Source organism: Gavialis gangeticus, unplaced genomic scaffold (assembly GCF_001723915.1).
Source record: "Gavialis gangeticus isolate Ggan-Ray unplaced genomic scaffold, GavGan_comp1, whole genome shotgun sequence".
In the NCBI taxonomy this organism is placed as follows: domain Eukaryota; kingdom Metazoa; phylum Chordata; order Crocodylia; family Gavialidae; genus Gavialis; species Gavialis gangeticus.
Genome location: NW_017729026.1, coordinates 1,856,436 through 1,865,601, shown reverse-complemented (window position 1 = coordinate 1,865,601; position 9,166 = coordinate 1,856,436). Strand labels below are relative to the sequence as shown.

The following is a 9,166-nucleotide window of genomic DNA, read 5'->3' as shown; positions in this document are numbered from 1 at the left end:
ATCTGCTCAGGTCCCTTCTGACCCTAGAAACTATGAAACTATGACCTGGTGCAGGAATTGTTTAGTGAAATTCTCTGGCATATATGCAAAAACTCAGATGAGGTTATATATCTGTATAGTTGAAATTCCTGTTGAAGTCAATGGCAAAAAAGCTCCATTAACTTCAATATGACCAGACTTTTATCCTGTAATTCTATAATGTGAATGAATTTTATTTTGTGCTTTGCAACTCCAATTATTAAGCTGGAGTTGGAGTCTTGAACACAAGTAAAGTACAACCGAGGGAAACAAATGCACAAAACCTTTTGTCAGGGGTGTTGGTTGTAGCTGTATTAGTCTAAGGACATAGGCAGACAAGGTTCTGTGGGTAAATGTGAAGCAGTCAACATAGTGGTTAAGGTTTGAATTTTGTCCACCGTGAGGTGTCCAATCTGATTTTTTTTTGATTTTTTGTTGGTTTATTTTTTCCTCAATGTTGTAAAAATATGAGTGACAGGTGCCTCCCAAATCTGGGTGGGCACCAGATCACCGATGGGGGAGGGAGGCTCCCCCTAGTGGCCAATTGCCGAGCCAGCAGTGAAACTGGGAGTGCGCTTCTGGTTGCACATCTGGCACTTCCAGGGGGTACACAGCCGATCTCAACGGGTGCACGTGCACCCGCATGCACCCCCTACATGTTGCCAATGTGTCAAAAGATAAAGTCTTATTGGAAATTGATTAATTTTGGTTGTGGAAATATTCTTTGAGATGGAGGCATTGGAAAAATTCTTCTAGTTCTCCACATTGTAGTATATTATTAGGGTATTTTTCCAGGCAGAAATAAGGGCCTTTAGAAAGGGTAGATTTTTCAGCTTTGGTAAGTGTGTGCATGGAGAGATTGATATTATCTGAGGTTTGATTGGATCTTTCAGTTTCATCCAGTATGAGGTTGGAATGCTGTCAGGCACTGCTGTTGTTTCTCTGATGGTTGTTTTGTGGCTGGGAAAGTCGTTTCTGTAGTAATTGGTTCCATTTATTCTTTTTATGTTGAATGGATGTTGTAAAAAATCTTTGGTAGTCTTTTTGTAACCCCAAGTAACCTCTCGACATTTTACCAGCTACATTTTATCACCAGATCAACATTCCTCCCTTTCTCTCCCCACCTCCACCCCCACCTACCTGTCTCACACCTATTGTCTCCCATTGCCTCTGATCCTCCCTGCCAGGCATTTGCATTTTCACAGACCTGCATTTTGCATATTGGCTTCTATTCCATCCAGGAGAAACACAACAGCAGACTGTTCCTATGCCTAAAGAAGGGTATTTGTGCCCCAAACTTTTTGCAAAGAACACATTTTCCAACTATTTAGTTGGTCTAATAAAATATATCACATTTACCCAAAGAACCTTGTCTTCCCAAAACCATTTGTTTAACTTGTGCTTATCAGCTTCAGTTTGGTTTTACACACTATTTATATTCAATCTGATGGATACTTGTATCTAGTACTAATTTTTATTTTACTTTGTTTCTAGTTTTCACTTTTGCTTAACTCATGCTTTTCTATGGTTTAATTTAATGTGAAAAAATATCACTCAGAGGCAGTAGAGAGATTAAAACAATGCATTGTTCTTTTTCTCGGTAGCCAGCTATTTGTTTTGCATTTTTCAGGATGTGAAATCAGTTTTTCTCAAGTGATTTTTTTTTTCACAGCTAGCTTATTATGACAGAGCCTCTTCAATACTCATCTTAGACAGCTGAGAAATATCTTTACAGGGAGTTGAAATGAATGGTTTGTCAGACTGACTGTCTGATTGTTTTTACATCCCTTTTTGTTTTCTTGTAGCAGGATGGCAACATAGTACATTTAGGCAGTCATTTTATATGTGGGTAAACTTGTTACAAATTCTGATTCTATTGGATGGAGCAGCTGTATGATTAAGATGTACACTTTGCAATTTCTTGAGTGGTCATTAGGGACGTAATCCAGAGACCATTAAGGTTGTGGAAAAATTCCCATTGATTTTAATAGGCCTTAGGTGACTGAATTAGTAACTATTGTTTGTCAATGTATCTTCTTTGGCAAGAACTATTTCTTTTCCATAGTCTAGGCCAACTGCTAATGCTCCATAAAGAAGAAGAAAGAATGATAGTTCTATTCCTGTTTTCATAATGTCACTGGTCAGGTTTGGATAGTCCACTGATAACTCCATTTGTTCAGGCTGCAAATCCTGGCTTTGTTTTCTAATGATTTGTCAATGTAGCTGGTTGCACTATTTTGTCTACCTGGTTAGATGACAAAGTGATATATTTTGTCATATCTCAGTGCGTTTAAACATAGTTTTTTTCCCATTAAGTTGTTCAATCTTCTCTTAAAGTTTCATTCTTCTGCTTTAGGTACGGCACTTCAGGTACAGCAACACCCTTTACCAACTGAGAAGATTTTATCTTTTTACTATTCTGCAGGTGACTACTTCCATCCAAACTCATTTCTGTTTTGCTTCCAATACAACTTGGTGGTGACATCAGGGGTGGATCCAGAAGGGATTTACGTGTTTCCCACTTTGATTTCTGTTCCATTCAAAGTTTAAAGCCAGCTACCTAGGAGTGCAGAGGGAGTCATTTGACTTCATGGCTCATTATAATGTACCTGATCCCTTCTAAACTCTTCATTCCACAGGTGTTAATGACCCTCTCTTCCTTTTAATGGTCTTGATATTCCACCAATCAAGTTATGCTTTGTTCTCAGGTTCTGCTGTCTGTTAGCTGCTCCTGGTAATGATGTCCCTCTTTCACTGCCCTGCAGATTATTTTTAACTCATTCCAATGAAGTAATTTTATTGCTTCAGTTTTGTTTCCATCAGTTGAAAGTGAATAATACAGCCCTATGCCCATATCATATTAGTACATTTCTAGTTTATTTTTAAATAGAGAAACATGCATGCTGTTTTCTATGTGATGATGCACCTCACTATCTGCAGCCTCTTTTTCAAAATTGTAGATCCATTCATGCCTGGCATACCCACTTTATGAAGGTTCAGTAAATTCCTGGAGTTCTGCATGCTAGTTTTGCATGCACTGATTCTCTCAGAGGTAACAAAAACACATTAGCCCACTCTTTCTATTAGGTAACAAGCAAAGCTTTCTTAAACAACCATTGTGGAGCTTAGATTAATGAACTCTTAGGACCATACCAATTTGCAAAGATGTGATGTGTTTTCTGTAAAAAAAAATAATTAGGGGGTGCCAAATTTGGGGGATTTTTTTTTGTTTTTTCTGCCCAAAACTAAGGAAACACATCACCAAAAATGCTCACTGAAAAATACATTTTTAAAGCGGCCAGTAAAAATGTTTTCGAGGAAATATGACTAAATTTCCAACAGTGCTGAAACCTAGCTTCTCTATAGCAGGCACAATTTATAATTCTTAGTCCCCTGAGATACTTGTAGCTCCCTTTTTAACTCAGAAGAAAGCAAGGCTGGAATCCCCTCCTTTCTTCTCCTTCTTCCCCTTCCTTTCTCTTCTCCTCTCTTCCTCTCCACTTTGCTCTGATTACCCTGACAGCCAGCACAACTGAGAAGCTGAGGAAAAAGATTAAATGAGTATTAAGCAAACACACACTCTTCTTTCATTTCCTTCAAATTGGTTTCTGGCTCCAGGTCCTGTGAAAGCTTCAGCTTCCTGACATTAGAGCAAGCAGGCTATCTCCTTGTACAGCAGAATCGTGTCAATCAAAAGACGAAGTTGGAAAATTCCTAATCCAAGGAGGACAGGAATATTTTGCCCTGACATGTTGTGCCAGGCTATAGGGGTTCTAGGTGTTTGCTTTGTTCCTTGTTGAAAATTACAATTTTTCAATTTTCTTAATGCAAAAGAGGCTGATTCTGCCTGGACTTGCAGCTCACCAGTGAGTTCACAGATGGCATGTCAGACTAGATTTAAGCCTTATGATTTCTTATAAATGAATGTCAGGACAGCTGTCAAATATCTCTGGACCTTGAGAGAGACTTCAGAGTTAACTCTCTCAATTTTATCCTCAGTCTCATGATGCTTCTTGGTTTTTTTCTTTTCTCCTAAATCCTTACTCAGGGAGTCCAGTGATTACATGAAAATCTCAGATTACTTTGGGCAGGGGATAAGGTAAATTTCTAGACTGTTTGCTTATTGAGAAAAGATTGTAAATGTGGCTTAAGAGCCTCCTAAGGGCTATAAAGAAAAAAAAAGGCAAATTGAAAAAACAATTTTTTTAAAAGAGTTCTCATTAGCTTAAAAATAATCTCGTGATAGTTGGGATTTAATTCTTGTCTTTTGAATGTTTAAATATTTGGGTGTCGTGAAGTTAAAATTCAAGTAAGTGATGAATCAGGGTTGGGCCAGAACTTCAGCTGTTGTTAATCACCATTGTTGCACTGACTTCAAAGGGAACTACACCAATTTATGCCAGTTTGGAATCTAGCCTTATTCAAGAGAAATCAAGTAGTGCTGAAATCCTAAACATTCCTATTGATTGGTATGGCATTAGCACAGTTTACTTTTCTGCTGAGTGACTTATACCTCATATCCCAAATATGAATCATGTTATAATTGCAAACATATTTGATTGTTTTTGCCTTGAAATGATTTTTTGTATGTAATTCCATTTCAATTGTTGTCTCAAATTGTTGTTTGAAATTTGGGGTTATGGCTGCTCTACGCTTCTGAGTAGCTGATGCTTTTCAAATCCTTCTGGGCACTGATTGCAATGCTAATCTGTTAGGTGAAATGAAAACGAGTAACTGGTATTTTCTGTCATTTCCAGCAATACAAACTGCAAATCCAACATTACTGCCTGGGTAGAATTCGTCTGAAAAAGTCTGTTTACATTCAACTGAATATCAGTGGGCCTCTGGCACTAACAGGCCTTTCTAGACCAGCATCTAAATATGAAAACAAACAAACCTAGCCCTAAAGTATCTCTCCTAAGTTGGATCATTCGCTACAAGAGACTAGGTGGCTCAAGGGAATTGGTAATGGGATACTGAAGCCACTCACCTTGAGGTTGCCCATCTGAATCCAATCCAGGTTAGTACTGACTGAAAGTCTCATGCATCTAACAGCTGTTCTGTGGTCTTTGTGAAACAGTGAGTGACTTCAGCCCAATTCCTGGTGAATACATATACACATCACAAAAGCTACCTTTATAATTGACACCTAGCAGTAGCCTTGTTTGCAGTCTCAGCAGAAAAACCAAGGAGAAAATCAACGTGACTACACACTCCTTCCACCTGTTAGAAGTGGTTTCTCCAGGTCAGGGATGAGGCATACTGGTGGGGAAGAGCAAGTAAGGTGATGCCTGTACTGTTGACTGAGGAATTAATTTCGTAGTGGCAATGGGCCAGATGGGTGAGTGGGAAAGAGTGATAGCAGGGCAGTGGTAAAGTTGAGACAGGAAGTGCTGGGAAAGGGCATATCAGTGCAAAGAAAACTTGATCATGTCAAGGCCCTTGCTTGTGAATAGCATATTGTAGTAATAATTATGCTTTGTACTTGCACAGTGCTTGCTATTCAAGGATCTCACTTTAAGAGAGAGGGAGATTTTTCCAAAGCACAGATATCAAAGGGAATTAGGTGCCTAATTACCATTTGTGCCTTTGAAAACCTAATTGGCCATCTGAAAAATGTATTAGATCGTTTGTGCTTTTCAGTTTATCCCTTTCTGTGCCTGGGATTTTTTGGTTTTCTTTTGCTTTTTTGCAAATAAACAAATTGCTAAAGAAAACATTTGTAGCCTCAGAATTATTGTTAGCTTTTGAGATGAGTGTATGGCAAGTTTTGCTCCTGCACTGGAAGTGTTCAAGTCATGGTTGATCATGTAAGGGAGTGGAAAAATAACAAACGTCCCACCTATAGCAGAGCTGGCAGAGGGAAACAACAGAGTTGTAGCAAAAACAGATTTCCCAGAAGAAACCTACATGTTCAATTATGTTCTCTGTCCACAGTTGGAGACGAGCTTTTACTGAACCCTGCAGCACAGCCATCCAAATACAGACAGGTAATCAGGTAACCCGACCCACTTGATACCTACCTGAAAAAAGTACAGGTTGGGTGTGCAGTATCTAAGCTAATTACTCAAAAATGATTGCCTGGATTTGAGCCAAGTATTATCTCACCACTCTTCAGCACTCCTGCGATGGCATGAGTGGGACAGAAAATACAGTAACCTGAGAAGGAGATAAGAACAAGAGAGAACAGTGAGAATGCTCTTTGGCTGTGCAGTAGATGTTCTGTCTCCCCACTGTTCTTTTTCCTGATCTCACCCTGGGGAAAGCAACCTGTATGCACCATTTTTTACCTTTTGAATAAATCAATAGCCAGAATAAATGTGAGATACCAGGCACACATGCATGCATGCTCTGTGAACAAATTTACTCCACCTCTTGGCTTTCTATATCATTAGGCCCATCCTAGTAAAAAAGCAGACATGGTGATTTTTTTTATACATCTGTCTTGTTTTTATAAAGGGAGCCATTAAAAGTGTACCAGCCCAACACCTTTACTTACTACTCAGATAACTGATAGTGACTATATTCTTAGTTTGTGCTCAATAAAATAGGTAAGTAATAAGTATTAATCCAAAGGCCCATAGGAGACAATAGAAAGGGATCTGGTGCTTTCAATGAGTCTTGGCCTATGGAAAGTAGCAAATTTTGTTATAGGTGCATGCAGCTAGCCACTCAGCTTTTAATATAGCGTACAACTTCCTTGTGTGATGCTAGTGTAGGGATTTGGGGAAAGGTCAGTGAATGAGTTTAAAGGTGGTAAAAAAAAAAAGATTTAGAACATCTCTGTACTTCTCCTGTGACCTTGCTAGCATCTGAACGTCAGGGTTACGTGCCAAGGGTTTTATGTAAGGATGGAAGAAATCATTGGCCACATTCAACATTCATTTGCAAATCCTGGCTTCTGTATTTAACCTAGAATTAGAACCTTTTGAAGTATTTGTGGAGGAAGATATCTGGGAATAGGAGGGTCTTTAATCTTGAAAGTCAAGCCAATAACAATCTAGGGACTGAAAGGTACAGACATCAGTTTTGTTGTTGACTTCAGCAGAGCCACGCGTTTACGCTGCGTCACTTGGAATCTTTCATTCAGACTGGTATCTTTGGCTAAAAGCAAACCTTGCATGTGAAGCAGTTCTGGGTGATCCCAGTCAAAGCTTGGGATGAAAAAGAGCAGCATGGTCATTTACACAGGAAGCTTGTCCCCAGAATGAAAGGCAGTGTGACTTAAATAAGCCATGATTGTCCCAAGAAAAAGTGTTAGCTTATTTTGTCTCGTATACCTCACAGGCATCTAAAGTGGGACAATGGGCTTGTACATCTGTAGAATCTCAAGACAGAAGGCTTTCTCCTGGGAGAAATCCAACATGTGTTTTTAGCCTTTCTAAGACAGTGGCCATACAACATGATTTACCCCATGATATACCCCAGATTTCACTGCATAGCAAACACAGCTCTTGCAAGCTGGCTGTTTATAGTAGGATTACAGTGTCTGGCCACTAGGTACCTAGGTATCTCTTTTTTATTGAGCAAATTCTGGAGATGAAATCAACTATGGGAGCAGGCATGTGACCAATGCACTGTTTTCAGTTACCCATTGTATGGTTACTCCTCACTTTATGAAGGGCAACTTTACCCAGGAATGGACTGGCTAATATTGGTGGAAAGCTGTATGTCACATGTCCACTTTACTTTTAGTATTATTTTTATGGACAAATATGAATATAAAGGATATGGACATAAATATGAATATAAAGGACTAGCCAAGAATAGGGAATACTGGCTGTGTGAGACGCTGACCGGAGTTACTATGCAGTAGCATTGCCAGGTGGCTTTTTTGTGACACTGACTGCACAGTAGCCTGAGACTACCATGCAATAGTATCATGTCATGCTTCCTGCCACGTGATGCAACGTTACTGCATGGTAGTCTTGGGCTACTGCACAGTCAGCATCACGAAAAAGCTGTTTGGTGACACTACTGTTTAGACAAGTACTAAATGAATGTGCAGTAACAACTGTGTAATCAGCGTCTCATGTAGACATGGCCACTGTGCAGTTCCAGAACCTGTTTACCTTTACATCCCTTCACAATAGAGGGATAACAAGGATCTCACAAGTAATCAAATGAAGGGTTCTATCCCAAAGAATGTATTTAGTTTGTCCTGAGAATGTAAAAAAAATACTTCATTTCACTCTGAATCTCTAGTGATGTATACTTTCCACCCAGTGTATTTATTTTTAAATTTATAAAGAAAGTGGTGCTGGTGAATGGTGCTTTAATGGTTGCACTGGAAACTGTAGTCTTTAGAATGGATTCATTACCATTGTTTGTCAGTATGCCTACCTAGTGCCTAATTTCTATGTAGTGTGGAGTTCAGACTGAGGATTGCAAGGGTTTGCCCTGGTTCTCCTTTCAGGATCTCAGCAGAGTTACACCACAGAGACCTCATCTAGAGGTCAGAAAGTAGATCAGTTTTCATCTTTGAGCTCTATGTTGACCCTGTAGGCAAATGCTGCAATTAGTGCCTAACATAAAACGTTTGGTTGCACGTGGATAAGGAGAAGACTTGTTATAAAATTGGGGCTTTTTATAAGAACTAAACTCTCATTTTTATTTCTTTAAGACAAGGCCTGATTGAAAGCAGTTAAAAATAGCATTGTCTTCAGGCATCTTTTGTTTTAACCCCATAGATTTTGAGGGAAACAAGCTTAGAAAATAAGAATCTTTTAAATGCGACTCCAAGCTAAAACCGAACAAAGGCTACTTACTCTAAGATTAAAATAACCTGCTTACTTATACTGCACATTAGCTTGCCTGCTCACTCCTTCCTTTCTCTCTTCCTCTCTCTCTTTCTTTCTCTCTTTTTCTCTTTCTTGTCATCTTTGGTGGTCATCTGAATTCTCAGACAAAGGACCCCAATGTGCTGTACATGCCTGCTCTTCTAAAGCAAACTAGCAGCCAAAATTACCTGTGACCTTTCCCATGAGCATGAGCAGAAAGCTCTCCTTGAGTGAGATAAAGAAATTAGAACTTCATTCTTCCGTGGTTTACTCCTAGGAATGCTTCTTGGCAAGATGCTAAGAATAAACCAGTTATTGAAAAAGGGACCTGGGAAGTTGACAAGCATGGCTAAGCCCAGCAAGGAAAT

The 9,166-nt window shown here is 39.2% G+C and overlaps 1 long non-coding RNA gene across 1 annotated transcript in view; it reads left to right on the top strand.

Annotated features, from left to right (window-relative positions):
• Positions 1-6,962, top strand: part of LOC109299755 — a 29,051-nt gene extending 22,089 nt beyond the window's left edge. Inside the window, exons 2-3 of the long non-coding RNA XR_002097989.1 lie at positions 4,776-5,038; positions 5,956-6,962. This is a non-coding gene — a long non-coding RNA (uncharacterized LOC109299755). The remainder of the gene's footprint in view (positions 1-4,775; positions 5,039-5,955) is intronic.
• The last annotated feature ends 2,204 nt before the right edge of the window (positions 6,963-9,166 follow it).